At 39.9% G+C, this 16,327-nt stretch overlaps 2 pseudogenes; one reads left to right on the top strand and one right to left on the bottom strand.

Moving 5' to 3' along the window:
* LOC147095598 (scavenger receptor cysteine-rich domain-containing protein DMBT1-like) overlaps positions 1-16,327 on the top strand; it is a 1,107,260-nt pseudogene that overhangs the window by 920,852 nt on the left and 170,081 nt on the right.
* Positions 1,304-16,327, bottom strand: part of LOC147095599 (uncharacterized) — a 114,230-nt pseudogene continuing 99,206 nt past the window's right edge.

The raw sequence follows: 16,327 nt of genomic DNA, 5'->3' as shown, positions 1-16,327 counted from the left end.
TGGTGAAACATTTGCTACCTTCCAATCTGCCAGAACCGTTCTAGAATCTATGGAATTTTGGAAAATGTCAATCAATGCATCCACTGTTTCTATAACCAACTCTTTCAAAACCCTTGGATGTAGGCCATCAGGTCCAGGGGATTAATCAGCTTTCAATACCATTAATTCACGAGCACTACTTTTGCACTATTACTGATATCTTTCAGTTCCTCATTCACGCTAGACCCTTGGTTGTCGACTATTTCCTGGAATTGTTTGCGTCTTCTTCCATAAAGACAGACACAAAGTATTTGTTTAATTTCTCTGCCACTTCCTTATTCTCCATTATAATTTCTCCTGTCTCAACTTGTATGGAACCCACATTTACTTTCGCTAAGCTTTCCCTTTTTACATACATGTAGAAGATTTTACCGTCTGCTTTTATGTCTCTCGCTAGTTTACTCTCACATTCTATTTTCCCTTTCATTATCTATTTCTTGGTCCTCCTTTGCTGAATTCTAAAATCCTCAGGCTTACTACTCTTTTTGGCAGCATTATAAGCCTCTTCCTTTGATCTAATACTAAATTAAATTTATCTTGTTAACCACCATTAGACCACTTTTCCTGTGGGTTTTATATGCCTTAAAGGAATGTATATTTATTGTAAATTATGTGTTAATTCTTTAAATGTTAGCCATTGCTCGTCCACTGTCATAGCTTTTAATGTCGTTTTGCAACCTACCTGAGCCAACTCGCCCCTCATACCGACGTAGATTGCTTTGTTCTGGACTTGTCTGACAGTTGATAGAGTTCAGACCCATGGAAAAGTTAATTCGAGACAAAGATTCAGCATAAATTATTCTTCACTTAAAATCAGCAACAGATTGCAAGTAAGCGCACAAAATATTACATGACAACCTGTACTCAAGTTCTTTACTTATTACAATTCATCAAGCACGAATCTAATCAGTTACTTTAAACTCAACTGATCATAAGCTGACACCAGTGAGAGTTCGGCTCGGCCGTGACTAAATGTATGACTTTAAATGGCAACTGACCAAGTTGCCCTGGACTGTAGCCTCGAATGTCTCCTAGAAGCATTTTTAATACCAAAAACCTGGCAATTCGCCAACAGCATTCATGTCCCCTACCGTGTGACTAGGGTTGTTTTCTCTCTCACAATTTTGATGCTTGGTGAACCAAGGCTTGAACAAGTCCTTGTATTTGCAGCTGAGGGTTGACTCCTTGTTCTCATAGAATTTACAAGATTTTATCTTTTGGAGAAAACAGCAGCTTGCAAGCGCATCATTTATTTTACAAATGTTTAGCTAAGAAGTCTCTTGTGCTCAAAGCCTGTCAGTACATTAAATTTGTTCACTTTAGGTTCAGTGACGTTTACCATGAATGGTGTATTCTTACAGAGTTCACCCTCAAATGGCTGTGTACCTGAATTTAAGATCACAGGCACATATACTTCGTCGTCGCCATCTTCTCTCCATGACTTCGGTAACAGATTGGCCAATGCTTGCTGCTTGCGTATTCTGTTGATTCGACAAGTTATTATCCAAAAGTAAAAAAGAAAGACACAATCACCAACTGATCAATGACTAAAACATGGGAGATATTTCTTATCCAGGGGTGAACCTCGATATTCATCCCGATATCCCACCAGACGAATCAGCTCCAATCTTAGATATTTCTTTGCGCAGGTTTCGGTTTTTCTGGGCCAAGGTATAAAAGTGCTTTTGAGACTGACCATCGCGTTTCATTAACACTACCAAGTGTTCTGGTAGAGGTGCAATGTTGTAGCCGAACCGAGTCGTGTACTGATGAAATTGCTCTTTTAACTTACAGTTATTTCTACTTACCTATTCCAATAATTGCTTAATAAAACCCGGGCCCCAAGCCTCACAGGTCAGACTGGGGTATAGCAAAACGTTCCTGCCACAATGGGACAAGTCAGGTTGTTACCATACTGGTATTCCCGGTGCAATGTAGTGACACAATATTCACTTTTCCCTGGATATGCAGATCTATGGGCAAATGCTGTCCCTCGATCACTTTCATGTTGTAGTTCCATTCTATCCCATCCCAGGCAAACCTGCATGCTGGTGCTGCATGTTGTACCACGTTATAAGGGCAGATGAATGTGTCCTGAGCTTGAGTGCACCCGGTAAGATCTGGGGCAGCCCAAGAGGTCCCATCCACTTGGATCACATACTGCAGGAGTACGTCATAACTTATTAATTCATCTCGCTGGCGTACTCTTTTATTCTCCACGTGGAATATAGGATTAAGGTTCCCCTTTCCTGCTGAATGGAATAGTACAATATCATCCCGAACAGGGTGCTGTTGTTATGTCCTGCAAATGGCATTCACGTTTCACGGGTACACCTGTACCATCCCCTGACTTTACACATATTCATGGTAATTTGCTAAGTGGACATTGCTCTCAGCTGTCGATCAGTCACCCACAAGGGTAGCTTCCCCTCAGCAATGCTCTGCAGATGTTCACGGGTTTGTTCCACTAACCAAGATCCATACATTACACACATATCATTTCGTGCGGTCTTATTAGATGCCTTCCCATTCTCCTTTTTCATCTGATTTAACTTTTTAGCATGGGATTACAAGCACTTGACCACATCTTGCAGATGGATGGTCATAATTTGGTCCTCTTTCTCTTCCTCATTTTGCAGACCATTCATTTCATCCAGAATTGTCTTTAAACGGTTTCTGGCTCCCTTGACAGATTGATCAAAGCAAGCAAAATCTAGGCTATTAATCAGGGAGGTTCTAGTGTAGCATCATTTATCAAACCCCGTCACTTTCTGATATGATTATCTTTAATAAATTCGGTACTATTATTAGGTGCCCCATTTAATACATTACACTCCCTCGAACTTACGAGATATAATGGCTATAATTCTGACTCTGCAATTGTTGTACTGGTTTTCCCCAAAATCTCTATTATTTCCTGTATCATTCTCCCATATAACTGCGCTGTCTCTGGCTTGCACCAATCCCACCACCATCAGATTTAATTTTACAGGTACCATTTCATGATGCACATAATGGTAAAATGTCCTCAGAGTTGGGACTACTGATAATCCATTTATTGGCCACGGAGTGTGTTTGGGGCACACAACCCGGGTTTCTTGTTGTTCTTCCTGCGGTTGTGTTTCATTCGTAGGGAGGGGAAGTTTAGGAGAATCTTTCAATTCCACCGTGTGTATTATTCTGTTTTTACATTCCTGCAAAAGGTAATGTGTGCAACCCTTGGAAACTCTACACGGCCTTCCCTCCCTGTCCACGAACCATTCGCTTGGATACATTTCCCACCTATCCAGTGGACGGAAGTTCCACAAATCGGCTCTGTGGATATGAAACTTTGGTTAGATGGTGCCTCCGAAGGGTTTATGCACCCATAGATTCCCTCATGCTCGTTCCGCCATCGTGGCCACCACAACTTGGTTTCCCCATTGTCTTCCGATTGAGTTGGGCTTAATTTGCCCCCAAGGATCACCAGATGTGTGGGGTTCGCATGAGTTCCCCTGTTATCAATTCATGAGATGAGTGACCCGTTCCTTTTGACGCTTTATTATGGATCCCCATAAGAATTAGGGGAAGGACATCATCCCACTTAGTGTGCTGTTCGTTTAATTCCTTTCGAAGGGCCAACTTAAAAGTATGGTACATTCTTTCCACAATTCCCAGTGATGGTGGGCTATGGGTCAAATGCCATTTCACTGCAGTTCCAAGCAATTTCAGAGTGGCTTGCATTACCTGACCCATAAAATGGCTTCCCTGGTCTGACTCAACCACGCGATAAAGTCCCCATCTGCAAAATACCTCCCTAACTAGGTACTTGGCCGACCATTATGCTGTGGCCGACTTGCACGGAAAGGCTTCTCACCACTTGGTAATCCTGCACCATCAATACTCATCTGGCTCCCTGCTTAAAAGAAAAAAGCAAACAATCCGTTGTGGCTTTCCTACCAGCCCAATGGGTTAAATTGTCAATTCCTGATTCCCTTCTGTCACTGTGGGGAAAACATTCAGTGAAATTAAATACCTTAAATTTAATCATGTCCAATATCTTTAAATTTTATTCAGCAATAAAGTTGTCGTGTGGTGAATTTAAAAAAAGCACATTCAGCAGAAAGGGTTAACTCATTTGCAGGTTTGTTGGGCGGGTCAAATTATGAGATGCACGCAATTGCGTCACATCACGTAATTTAAAAAAAATTCCTGATCGAAAAAACAGTTGGGGTTTCACAATTTAATAGGTTAGTTAACTTTTTTTCAAAAGAAGACAAACCCAAATACCATCAATCAATGTCAGCTTGTATCACACAGCTTCTCGCAGCTTACAAGTAAATTCAAACTCATCAATAAAAACAATCTGTTACTTTTGCAAGATCTTTGCACCATTAAAACTTGCAAACTTTCTGATCAATTCAATTCAGCAGGTACAAACTTCAGAGATCATAAACATTCTGGGAAACAAATCAACATACAATAGCACATCATTTTTCTTGCATGCGTCACACATACTTGAAATTGTTTAGAAGTGTTAAAAATAATAATTGTTGAAGTGATTGCCTCATGTCCGGAATTAGAGGCTTTCGCACAATTTACACCAAACAGAATTTCACCGTGGCCACAATAAAAGTCTGGTTTAAACAAGTTTATTAACCTCAATAGCTGCAATTCAATTCCAAACTATACCATTTACGAACCAGTACCACAGCCTATAGCTTCGACACATTCATTCAAGCTCTTTTCAGACATCACTACACTGAAAGTAGAAAAAGGCTCAGAATCCTTCCGTTTTTTATTTCACTATAGGCTATTTATCAAATTCAAAGAAAGTGGGCGCCTCGGATTGTAATAACCAAATTCAGGAGACAGTAGTTTGTAAACGTTCAAATTGCTGTAAAATCAAATCAAACATTAGCTATTTTTTGTAATCCAATTAAAATAAAATACTTTCAAAAATTCCAGCTTCATTTTCCACCAGACATGATATAAAAACCACGACATTCGTAACTTCAAGGCTGAAGCTTATCTTTTGTAAAACAAACTGCCTCTGAGTTATAGTTTGCTGTACAAGCCTTCCCCATCAAAATATTTCCACAGCAGTGTCTTTAACTTATAATTCAAATCACAAACTTTCTCTTTTTCACTCTTTATGTGTCACTCTGTCTCTCCTGCTCTTTCTGCTTCAACTCCAGTTTCTTAATCCGCTTATTAGATTGAGTGTGGTCCCCACGAGCACTCCGTTCCTCTAGAGCCTATGTATGGGTGACCTTAAATGCAACCTTCAGGTCCTCAGTGACATTTTTCTGCCTGCTCTGCCCGGTGCCTCTGTTTGGATACTTATTTTTACAAGGCATCGCACTGATCCTGATTATTTATACATTGGCTTTCATGGTATTGTTCTTCATTACACCACCTCTCCTTCTGTTGCAACTTTTCCTCGAGCCTTTTCCTACTTTCTCTTATTTCCTCTGTTTCTTTCGTTAAATTGACCTTTACACTTTCATCTGATAGGCCAATAATCAAAATGATTTCCTTACCCTTGGCCGACTCATGGACCCTTGCGTCCACTGTTCAGCCTCCAATACTGGATCATGGCCGTCAATAATGAACCGTACCCATCCCTCTTTGAGGGGTAACTTCCCTGTCACAAATTTCATAGCAACTCATCCATCGTCTTTGCCATAGTTTGTTTCAAACGGGACACAGTTCGGGCGCCAAAATCTGAAAGTCGTTCGGGTTGGTTTGAACTTGTGTCTGACAGTTTACTCTGGAACAGACAACTGGAGACAACGATTTCAGGGTGCACTATTTTTTACTTAAAATCAGCAAGAGGTTACAAGTAAGTACACAAAATATTACAAGGCAACCACAATATATCCTTTACTTATTACAAGTACGCATGCATGGAACATATAGTAAAACAACTCGCACTCAAGTCATTTACTTATTACAAGTAAGCACGCACGAATCTAATTATTTACTTTAAGTGATCATAAGCAATCACATATCTACTGACACCAGTGAGAGGTCGGCTCGGTCATGACTCGATGTATGACTTTAAGTGGCAACTGACCAAATTGCCCACGACTGCAGCCTCGAATGTCTTCTAGTAGCACTTTTTCATACCAGAAACTTGGCAATTCGCCCACAGCATTTATGTCCCGAACCGTGTGAATAGCGTTGTTTTCTCTCTCACTTCCCTATTTGCTTTGATGCTTGGTGAACCAAGGCCTGAAGAAGTCTTTGTATTTGCACCTGAAGGTTGGCTCCTTGATCTCACGTAATTTTCAAGGTCTTATCTTTTATCTTAAGGCTAAGGGGATCAAGGTATATAGGGAGAAAGCAGGGAGAGGGTACTGAATTTGAATGATCAGCCATGATCGCATTGAATGTCGGAGCAGGCTCGACGGGTGAAATGGCCTACTCCTGCTCCTATCTTCTTTGTTTTTGGAGAAAACAACAGCTTGTAAGTGCCTCATTTATTTTAGAAATTTTTAGCCAACAATTCTCTTGTGCTCAAAGCCTGTCAGTACATTAAATTTGTTAACTTAAGTTCAGTCAAGTTTACATTGAATAATGTATACTTACAGGGTCATTGCAGCATTGAGTAATATGCAGAAAAGCTCTGTGCTTAGGAGCTTCTTGGTGACAAGTACCGCAGGCTATCCATGCACCGGAAACTTACCTGTGGGTCAGTAGGTGCATGAATTCTCCTCTGAATCATACACGGGAGCCTTGGGCTTCTCCAGCATTGCGTTACTCCCTTCCCTGGACACATTCCCTGTCTATCCACAATCATTATGCCCGGAAAAGGTTCCTTGAAGGTCCCAGGCTGCACCCTCCTGGCACCCGATTTTAACAGCCTGGCATCAGCTTGCAACAGATTTCCAGTGGACAATGCAGGGAAGTGGAGTTGAGGTAGAAGATTAGCCATGATATTAATGATGGTCTGAATGGCCTACTCCTGCTCCTATTTCTTATGTTCTTTACAGCTCGGAACTTAGCAGGCGGCAGGTTAATCGTTCCCGGCCGTTAAAATCGGCAGAGTTTGCCCACTGCTTCTCCCAAATGCGCGCGGCACTCACTCTCCCGCCCTAGAATTAAAATACTTCCTACAAGAAATATAATTTTCCGCTTCTGCTTGGCCCAACCATTACTTGCTCTGTCATATGTGTCCAGCATTTCAGATCCCAAGTCAGAACCAGATTCATGAAAAACCTGAGACATGATGTGTGTCATTCAATTCTTCAAGGAACAGTGAATTCCTTGGATTCAACAATGTAAAAGGTCGACAGACTTCACAGTTTATGAGACATTGTTTTAATGTCTAAATATTGGCCCCTTCCCATAAAAGATGTTTTATTTTTTCCCCAATTTTCCCCAACATTGAATCCAGCGATTGTCAATCCATGTGCATTAACATTCCAACCAAACTGTCTTTTCAACATACAAATGGTTTCTTTTCTGCTTAATTAAAATACAAACAAAGGCACGGGTAAAGACAAAGAAAACCCCATGAAAATTATAACCAAAATTTCATATGCGCTTGAAATGTTTCCACCTCAGTCAACCCAGCGTCCCCATTTCCAATAATAACTGATATATCGTAAAAGTCGATCTGCACATGCTCAGACCCCACGTATCGCTGGTCATTTAACTGGTTACTTTGCTGTAAGCGATTCGGGCGGTATATAGTTGAGACACAATTCATAATGAAATGTTTGTCATTATATTGTGCAGGTGCAACAATTTTGCGGTGAGAAATCTTCCTCTGCTGGTCAAAACTGAGGAAAAACACTAGCAGGACACAATGCCAGAATTTTCACCTGCTTCCAGAAGAAATAAACGATGGAATATTTAAATCAGAATCGTGTTATCACACGGAATCGTACAATGCATCATAATTGAGCATATTTGAAATGAGGAGATGCTGGGTTACATTTTCAATCGAATGTTTTTCTTAAGTCTGGTGTTGCGGTTCACCTGCCCGTTATTATCTGTTAGTGGATCCTCAACACCGGTTTACACCAGGAATAACAGATAGAAAGCTAGCCCGCGATGGGTATGGATGGACAGGGATTTGGATCTGAGCCCTTTTGGATTTTTTGCACCTAGCCGGAATTTCCTATATGTTGAAGTGAATGGAAATTAAAATCGGGCGGTTTCAATTGATTGTGGAAAAGCACATTGTTTTTGTCCAGTGAAAAGTTGAAAATCCAACCATGTCATTCACTGCAGCATTGTTTTCTTTTGAAATAACTCAGAATAAGTTAGCGACGTATATCCATAAAGAAATGCATCATTTTAGAATTGCAAGGCTCATCTGATCGATTGGGAGAATTAAAGAGAGACAGATTTGAGTGATAAGAAAACATTCCATGAAATGTATACAAAGAATTATCGACTGTTCATTCTCTCAGAGAAAGACGAGTTATTCATTTAATTCCGCCTTTTTTGTAGCTAATTTGGTGACAATCGTCATTCTCTCCCGTGGAAAGTGCGGTCTCTCCAAATGCATCAACTGTTACCTGGTGGCCATGGCAACGGCTGATCTAATGGTCCTGATTGTTGATGTACTTCTGTATGAGATAAACGATGCTTATTTCCCACATTAATTCCTGAACTATACTCCTATCTGTCGTTTCAATCACGCCCTGCTTTATGTTTCCATCTCTCTGGCTAACTGTGGCTTTCACCTTTGATCGATTTGTCATTATATGTTGCCAAAAGTTACGAACAAAATATTGCACTGAAAAAAATGCGGCTGTGGTGATCGCAGTGGTGTGTTCCTTAAGCATTTTAGAAAACGTTCCAGTGTACTTTATATATGAATCTCGGGAAAAAAATGAAAATGCACCATGGTCCTGCTATGTAAAATCAAGCTACTTACACCTTAGCCATATGGGTAGCATTTTTGTGGTTGGCAACAATTTTAACCCCAATTGCACAATTTGTCTTGATCGTGCTGCTCAATGCCCTGACTATCAGGCACATTGTACTGGCCAATAGAGTGAGGAGTGGTCTCCGAAGAAACAACAAGGTTCAGAATCACACTGACCCAGAGATGGAGTATCGAAGGAAATCCATCATGTTACTGCTCGCTATATCTGGCAGTTTTATAATATTATGGATGGTAAATTTCATCGTTTTCATATGTGTGTAATTTACAGATACTCAGTTTGTAGAAGCAATTACAATGACTCTTTCTGCATTGCGGAACAAGCCGGGTATATGCTTAGGTCTTTGAGTTATTGCACAAAAACGTTTATTTATGCTGTATCCCAGAGCAAATTCAGAGAGAAATTAAATTGTTTAATTAAGCGTCCACTGGCTTTCATTACTAATTTAATCAAATAAGTTAAACGGATTCACAGAACTAAAATGCAATTCCATGAATCGGAAGCAAGCAGAAATTGTTCAAATGACATCTACAAACGTGAATCTAATGGGAATGGAAGCGGCCATCTTTTCCCCATATTCGATGTCATATTGTAGGAGATGAAAGTCTCTTGGGGTATTATTAACTTCTGCTGATAATGTAAGACAGGCGATATTGGATCGCAAAAAACACACAATATTTTTTCAGATCCGAAATAAAATCAATTAGAGAAGCATATGAGTTGTTTTCACTGATCTAAACTGGTTTCCCTTAACATATCTCACAACACCTACTCCCGTCAGTAGCTCATGCTTTAGCAGCCAGCTATTCTCTTCAAAGGATTAATTTTGTAAATGATCCCACAGTCGTTTCGTTTTTACAGTGAATAGGTCCTACCGGACCTGCACTTTTGTTCCCAAGTTGCGAATTTACCATTTGTGTTCTCAATTTATATTAACAATTTGGACATTGGAATCACAACCACAATTTCTAAATTTGCGGAGAGCACGAAATTGGGGGTGGGGGTGGGAGAAGGTAGCCAGTGCATTGGGGTCAGCAACAAAATACTAGAAGACATTTAACAACTAGCAGAATTGCCATTTTATTGGCAAATTACTTTTAACATAGGTCAGTGTGAGGTATTACATTTTGGTAAGAAGAATTAGTAGCTACATATTACTTGGAAAATAAGAATATAAATGTGATAGAGGAGCAAAGGAATCAGGGAGTAAAAATGCACAAGCCATTAAGTGTTGTGATGCAGTTCAATAAGACCGTGAGAAAGGCAATCCAAGCACTAGGGTTTATTTCTATGGGGATGGAATTGAAAACTGGAGAAATTATGCACAACTTGTATCAAACCATGATTAGACCATACTTGGAGTGCTGTGTGCATCTTTGGTCACCATATTATTAAAAAGGCTTTAGATGCACGGGAGAGGGTGCAAACAAATTACAAGGATGATACCAGAACCGCGAGGCTATACAGATCAGGAAAGGATGAAGAGGCTGGGTCTCCTTTCTCTTGAAATGAGAAGCATGAGGAGTTACATAATAGAGGTCTTTGAAATTATGGAATGTTTTGATACAGTAGACATGGAAAGTTACCACCTGTGGGGAAAACTATATGTCGTCACCAAGGAATAATCTAAGGAATTCAGAAGAAACTTTTTTACCAGAAAGTGGTGAGAATAAGGAACTCGCTATCACAGGGAGTACTGGATGCGAATAGTATAAATGCATTTCAGGGAAAGCTAGGTAAGCAAATGAGGGAGAAGGGTATAGAGGGTTATGTTGATGCATATAGATGATGCAGGATGAGAGTAGGCTTGAGTGCAGCATTAATGCCGACATGGAGTGGTCGGACCAAATAGCCTATTTATGTGTTGTTTATTCTAGGTAATTCTATGTAAATCCACAGTTCATATCTCCAGTCAGCAGGAAAGACAAGGGGAAAGTGAGACTTGCTGTTACAGTGGAAATTAATCCGGCGCCCGATATTACCTTGAAGTCAACAAAATGGGAGGAAAACAGACCCGTAGCAATTGAGGCAATGTTAAATGTACTGGCTTCTTCCACTAAATGTTGCCTGACGTGATCCACAATAAGAGAGCTTAAAACGGCCAAGTACATTTGTTCTCAGTCCATATTCATTCGCTTCACAACTAGGCTGTTCACTTCACTAAACATCATTTCCCCCTTAAATTTATTTCCAAACAAAGGCACCAACAAAGCAAAGAAACCCCGTCAGATTCACTGTGTCTCCTTTCTCAGACTGACAGATCCGCTCAGTTAACGTCATCACTGGCATGTCATCAAGGGAATTCTGGTAATGAAGCAGTTTGCTCAATCTATGTATTAGTCACATTACCCTTCCTATTTGAAATCATGCAAATTAAAACACAAAAAGTCTCATTTTGTTACAGAATCATGGAAAACAAATCTCATCGAATTTTCCCAACATGCACACTTTATGAGGGGCTGCTAATATCAATTCGAAGAGGGAAGCGGAGAAGAGAACTGAGTAATGAGAAAGGGCTAATCAATAATCTTGTGGTCAAGGGACCGTTAGGGACAAGTGACCATAACATAAAATAATTTTACATTAAGTTTGAGAGTGATGTAGTTCAATCTGAAACGAAAGTCTTCCATCTAAATAGAGGAAAATACAAGGGTATGAGGGACAAGTTGGCCATGGTAGATTGGGAGACTACACTAAAAGGTATGAGGGTGTAAATACAATGGCTTACATTCAAGGAAATAATGCATAGATTGCAACAAACATATATTCCTCGAGGACATAGAAACCCAAAAGGAAAAGTGATCCGACTGTTAGATTCGAATTCGGAGAAACTCTAGACTGAGACGGAATTGAGAATAAAGTAAACGTTTTAGTAGTAAATAGCTAAAAAGCTGGTGCACAAGGGAGAGAGGCTGATCTCCCCAGAATCGAACCTTTCCTCTCAACGAAATACAATCTACAAGCCTTGATATACCTTTCGATAGGTACTGCCCATTAGGTTGCAAAAGTAGGCGTACACATACAAACAGCGTCACTACCGTCACTCCCTTATTGGTTGGCGTGATTAGTCACTCAATGTCGGGAGCCGCCCTGAAGTGTTCTGACATACAGCATAACAGTTTCTAGCTTCTGTGAGCAAGGTCCTTAATTCTTGAAATGATAAGCAATGTCCGCTTTTGGTTGCGAGCAGACATCACAAAGGAAGATAAGGTGTTTGAGGCAGAGATAGAAATGGCCAACTCCCTATGAAGTTCAGTTCCCCTTATCTCTCAGAAGGCCAGCTGCATTAAACACTGCTTCTGTAACACTGATAACAACAAAGACAGAGACTAAGAGTCTGGTAAATATGTTATTCCTACAGTACTTGGTTAATATGATGGTCAAGTATCCCATCATGCTTCGCAGCTACCTAAATGCTACATGTTCATTTTATATATATTTCCTAACACGTGAAGCTAAACATCCTTTGAATGGTTTCAAGTAGTACAGCCCTCCCTACAGCTTTGGTTAATATATTTAAATACTAGAGGATTCAGGCTTTGATTCACAGGCCTATTTTTGCAATCCAACAGATCCCCCTCCAACCCCCTGAAAGGAAACCTTGAGGTGGGTTGGAAAGCGTGCATACCTACGAGCAGCTGATATAACATGCTGGGAAAACAAGAGCGTGAATGATTGAGTTTTCTTCCTGTTACCGGACCTACTTTGTTATACACCTCCCCCCCTAGACCTCTGGCTACTCCAGGAAGACTACCCGGTATCTGTTGCATAGGGCCTGGTGTGAATCCTGTCGAGGTGGCCACCAGGTATGCATCAGATGAGTATGGTTAATTTAAATTTAAACTAAAGTGTTTCCCGGTTCATTATACTACTATCTCAACATTCATATGCTTGATCTCTCCTGTAAACGACCAAAGTCATCCGAAACGCATGTCGGAGGAGCAGTGCATGCACTAACTGTCTTGACTACTTGTTTCGCAAAGTGTTTCGTTTTAGTCCGTTTATATTTCTTACATGCCATACATAGCAAACTCAAAACCAGTATCAACTGCCCCATGACTAATATGTGTGAAATCAGTCTGATCCATGTGTGTTCCGATTCTGCCCCACCTGGGGTATCCTCTGTTTCTTCTATCTTTCCTGATGTTACCCCGCCTGGGATTTCCTCTACATTGGATCTTCCCTTTCGGTGTGTTCAATTAACTTGCTAGTCATGGGCATGAGTGCCCAATTGGCTTATGTATCAAAGTCTTACAACATAGTGTATACATATATCAAATACACTATCATTATAAGCTGAAGAAGTACCAGAGCATGTGAAATAATACGAACGTAAGGGTGTGCTGATGTATGTTAAGCCCAATATCTCACCAGTGTGAGTTGCCCTCTATGCTGTCAAGTTCAATGTCCATTCTCGAGTTGTCTTACCCCAAAACATAAAAATGCTTCAGAGAGGAGTTCAGTCGCATCATGAGCTCATTGAAACCCTCAAACAACAGGGCAATGTCGTATCTGAATATCCGAATTGTGCCACACAATTGTGCAGCTCTTAATAAAAACGTGTGCATGTTGGTTGATCACCTCATACTGGATTCTTACTGTTTTTTCTCACGCTCTGTTGCCTACAAATTACAATTATTACAGTCACAGTTAAATTCAGACTTACAATCATTTCAAGCGACATTACATTTTAACATCTAATAAACAAATCATGGACTTAACAGATTTTCCAGATCTCTCTTCTACTCTTAGCCATCTTTTGGATAATTCTTACAAAACATCATTTCTCCTTAGCCCTCAATTCTCCCAATCCAAATACCATGTAACTCTCCACTTCAACTTGAATTTCAATCCCCCTAACAGGTACCAGTGTGTTTAACTCTATTCAGATTGTTTCATTAATTAAATAGTTTCTCGATGGAGTATGTGTCAATGCTTAAAAAGATTGTCTCACCCTCCTGAGCCACATTAACTATTTCATGTCTGTCTTGCTGTTGTCAAGTAACTGAGCATGCCTGAGTCCCATTCTCCAGTGCAAACTCACCATACATTCCCGGATGGTAAGCACCTCATACGTAACTAATCACATTTGCACACTCATACCGGTATCGCCATATCATGCCGTCTGATACAAGCCTTTCTCGGGCTTTCAGGTATCTTATCGAAAGATTGTCGTCGTCTGGAGATATTTTGCTCATTTTCCTCTGCATGGTCCCGATGTCTTGAGTAGTGGCCAGACTATCAAATTCAGTTTTCTTTAAAAGTTCATTAAAGGCAGGGACACAAATGTCTCCAAGAGAATGTTATCAATTTACTATTCTTAACTAAACTTTCCTGACTTTCACTAGGAAATTTTGAAAATTGCCATTCAGTAGTGTAATTCTCCTGTTTCAATTTAAACCCTCAATCACTTTCCTTTAATTAACATTGATGTCTCATTCATGAGTCCTGGAGAAACTTTACTGTCCAGTACAATATTTAAGATAGTAAACATAGATCAAACGTTCTCACTTGATCCAAGTTATTAACACTTTTTTATTTATCATTATTTTAGAGGATCTTTTATTTTCCCAAAAGTAACCCAATATATAGTGCTTGATTCCATTTTGTTAATACAAAATTATGCCAAAATTAAAATTAAAAAATTATTGTACCGGCAGATTTTGTCAATGTGCAATTTCATTTCTATCAATTTGTCCTCCATTTCCAATTTCAGAAACAAGTAATTCTCAGGTTAGGTAGCTTACACAGTGTTTTAACATTAGAGACAGAAGTGCCACAATTAACTTACAAGGTAACTTCCATATAACAAAAGAAAGAGGCAAATCGATTGTGACTCTGCTTAGAGCCCAAGGGGTTAATTCATCAAATCATAATGCTTCTTCTGTCACTATGGGGAAATATTAACTTAAAATTAAGAAACTTAAATTTAATAATGTCCAACATCTTTAAATGTCATACTAACGTTGTTGCTTGGTGAACTTAAACAGCTGTCAGTGGAAAGGGTTAACTCCTTTGCAGGTTTTTAAGAAGGTGGAGCAAAACATTATCAAATGCACGTAACTGTGTCAATTCACCTAAATCAAAAATAAAGAACTTTGCCTATCGAAAGACAGTTGTGTTTTCAAACTTTAACTAAACACGAACACGGAGGTAATATGGACAGTGAAAAAAGACGGGATTGAGCAAAATTCACAAGCTAAGTAAGTCTTTGTAAGGGACTCTGCAACTATCGGATGTTCTCGCACAGCGGAGTTGTTTTATTCAATGCGGTCTACACAAATTTACACCAACCAAAATTTCATCGTGGTCACAATGAAAGTTTGGTTTTAATAGGTTAATTAACCTCATAACTCCAAGCAAATCCAGATCTTGTAAACATTCAAATTAATTTTCTTCCAAGCACATTGGCAACTGTAAATTTAAGGCAGAAGCTTATCTTTTGTAAAACTATGAACAGAAAAACAAAACAAAATAGCACATTCTTGCAGAAAACAGTAAATTACGTCATATTGTCTTATTGTCCTTTCCAAAATACTTTAAAAACATTGAATATTACTGGAGAAAGATTAGTTTTTAACATTTAAACAAATCAAATCAAACTGCTTTGGAAGACTTCACCATAGCAACCACAAAGGGGAGATAATCAGAACTCAAAAGTCAGGGGTGTGTCCTGGACAAGTCAGGGTCGTATAACAGTCAGGTTGAGAAGGATCACTGGTTAAATTGAAAAACTCAGCTGTTGAAAAGGTCGATCTGTAAGGAAGAGAGAGGTAAATAACAATCCAAAGAATTGACTTAATCCTCCGAACTTGGTCCTAACCTAATATTAGGAGGGAAAGAAAGTTATCTTGCATTGTTCTTAAGCATAGGTTCATTCTCATTTCGCACATTGCACATTAGTTGACACACACACTCCATGCAACTTCAATAACAACTTCAAGCAGCAGTCACAATCTCAAGAGAGAGAGAGAGAGAGAAAGCACGCAGCCTTTCGACCTTGAAGAGGGAAGCACAGGCTTTTAAAGAGACAGTACACTGAAGATGAATGAACACACACTCAGCAGGTTGTTTATTATCCTCAGCCCTAGAGGTCCTGAGGGTTCGGGGAAATTTCGTCCCCGGGCGTCACCATGGGCTTAATCTGGCTCCAGTGTCTCCACCTTACATCAATTTTTTCCTTCAAGCAAACTGAGGTACATGTACCAAGGAGGATCTGGAAGGGTCCATCCCCCCGTGGCTCAAAAACACCTCGGACTGGTCGCTGGACCATCACCCATTGTCCCACACAAGGGGGTGATTTCCAAACTCCCTCTAACTTTTTGGCATCCCGTGCTTCTTGGAGGTGTTGAACTCGAAAGTGATTACTCTGATTGGTCTCACTGAGTACATGTAGGTACTTC

The sequence above is a fragment of the Somniosus microcephalus genome, unplaced genomic scaffold (assembly GCF_052327205.1).
Source record: "Somniosus microcephalus isolate GS21.2 unplaced genomic scaffold, FLI_Smic_1.0 unresolved_chr1, whole genome shotgun sequence".
In the NCBI taxonomy this organism is placed as follows: Eukaryota; Metazoa; Chordata; class Chondrichthyes; order Squaliformes; family Somniosidae; genus Somniosus; species Somniosus microcephalus.
Note: the sequence above shows the minus strand (reverse complement) of the source record. Positions and strands in the feature narration are given on the sequence as shown.